Source organism: Rhipicephalus microplus, chromosome 6 (genome assembly GCF_043290135.1).
Source record: "Rhipicephalus microplus isolate Deutch F79 chromosome 6, USDA_Rmic, whole genome shotgun sequence".
In the NCBI taxonomy this organism is placed as follows: Eukaryota; Metazoa; Arthropoda; class Arachnida; order Ixodida; family Ixodidae; genus Rhipicephalus; species Rhipicephalus microplus.
In genome coordinates, this window is record NC_134705.1 from 82,463,789 (window position 1) to 82,466,070 (window position 2,282).

Here is a 2,282-nt window from a genome sequence, read left to right on the forward strand (position 1 = left end):
GTCTGGGTTCTTGGGCCCGCAATGGTCTACGCCTTTGGGATTTACTGGGCAGTCTCCCTTCGGGGTGCTTCAGCGGGGATTGACGCCCCGCGGTGGGTTAAAGGCTCACGCTGCTACACCGCTGTTTTGAACTATGTATTCTTGGGCCGCTTGCTTAGCTGGCGGGTGGTCACCTGAGAGGACATTTCCGACTAAGTACACAGTTCCCGGACACTGGGTGGACGTGCTGTTCAGGCCCTGCTCTGCCGGCCTCTGCCAAGGCAGCTCCTCCGTGGCTCTACGCCAAGGCGACTGGCCAAGCCCTTAGGTGAGGAAATGCTGACGCTGAGGCAGCCGGTAGGGCAGTGAACCCTTGGGGCCAGGTCCTTTGATCCTGGAAGGTCCCGGCGGCCTTTGGTCGGGCCAGCAAGGCCGAGACTACCATTCCCTCTATGTTTTGCCTCTTTCAATAACCACTCTATGTTCCTATTAGCCTAATGTGTGATACGGATTCTATTTGTGTCAGAGATAAACTTATTTTTGGAATGTGGCGCAGTGCTGGAAGCTTGCTGCCACTTCGCCACGGGTTGGTCCGGTATAGCACTATCTCCGGGATCAGCCCACTCGCCCCTGCAGGGGTGAGTACACTTTTCTCAATAAAAACGACGTGTCTAGATTCACCAAGGATATTGGTGTGAACCGCGAGGGTGTGCCGACTATCCGAAACCTTGGTATCACGCCGCCCCAGATTACGTGGTATTCTCCGCCTTTCGCCCGCGTGCGGGAGTGCGCTAGCTGCATTCTCACTTACAATTGCTCTGGGAAAGTGAATATTTGCGTGGAAAATTTATATTCGGGAGCCCCCTTTTCTTCTCTTAACGCATACATACTCGAAGTTTTTTCAACCTCTCATATAAAAAAGATATTGAGTAGTTTGTTATTATTGTTTCAAAGGAAATCCGAAAAGTGTGTATGGGACGAAACAGCATGATTAAGCTATTTTCTCTTTCGGAACAATTAAGCAGCTTCTATTCCGTGTTGGTGTTTCTTCTAACAGTTGCAGTGACAAGCGAAGGCAATTTTATTTCACGCTTTCACGAGACGTCTTACCCTGAAGGCGTGCGCTCACACGACGTCTTCGCATGTACAGTGTTCCCCATCATAAAATAATATCGCGAGGAACGGTAGAGGACGCACCCCGCACGCACCTGCAGCGCAATGTGGCGTTAAAGCGCCGACGTGCGCACATCCGAGTGTTGTTCTTGTGTCCAACGTCCTGGGTCCCAGCTTCCGCCAGCGGTAGCTGTAATTTGTTGCCATGTGGTTAGTTACCTCGCTGGCGCCTTCGCCATCGCCTTGTTGATCACACACTACACGTCTGGACATCATTTCGAGCATACCAACTCATCCGTCGTTGGTTCTCGTTAAGTACAACGAACATCCTCGCATGCTCACCTTTACGAAACGGCCAGTTGCTTGAAGTAGCAAGGCGAATTTGCACTATACATACGGACCCATGACGCATGCACCTGAAGCGCAGTGCAACCCAGGGCGTGTAAGATAACGACGCGGGCGCGCTTTGTTGTGCTTTGCATCTGTACCCTCTGGTTACTCCTCACAGCTTCACAAAGCCGATTATGTAGAAGGCGAAAAAGCAGAACAACAAAGCCTCCAATCGTCCACAGTGGTTTAGACCCACAAGTGAAGGTCAACAAAAACAAGCAATACTATCGAGCGCAGTGACGAATCAGTGGATCAGCGGTATCGTAGTGCGGCAATATAATCCCTGAATATGGCGACACGTTGCCGTACGGTTGCATTTGTGCAACGCCCGTCTCCGAAAGACGGTCTGTCAGGAGTCTACTCGCACCTTACTCAACGGCATTCGACGAATAGTGCAGGCGAGTACTTCGCCCCTGATTTCGGCGTCCACTTGACGACCGCCTTCTACCGCCTCTTGCCGGGCTCGATCGAGGAGTGCCACTTTGGCGCCTCGCATACACCACCATACCACTCCTACCACTCGGAATCCGCAAACCTGGACATTTTAGAGCAAAGCAGAGCCTGCAGTCGGAACGCTTGCACGACTTCGCAGTGGCGTTTCGCACACTCACATTGTTACGCTGCGCCACATGACCCTCCTTTGACCAGCTGTAGACATTCTACACACGCTGTAGACATTTCGCACGGATTGGTGGGTCTGGATTTCACGGCAGGACTATCGTCGACTCCGCTGCGGTGTTCCGCCACGTCGGATATAGCAAGGCATATGTTGCGTGCGCTGAAGAAGCCAACGGCAGCAC

At 52.4% G+C, this 2,282-nt stretch overlaps 1 non-coding gene across 1 annotated transcript; it reads left to right on the top strand.

The window, feature by feature from the left end:
• Nucleotides 1–423: 423 nt before the first annotated feature.
• On the top strand, nucleotides 424–608 carry LOC119168773 (U2 spliceosomal RNA). The gene has a single exon (XR_005109472.2). It is a non-coding gene; the product is annotated as a U2 spliceosomal RNA (small nuclear RNA).
• Nucleotides 609–2,282: the final 1,674 nt, after the last annotated feature.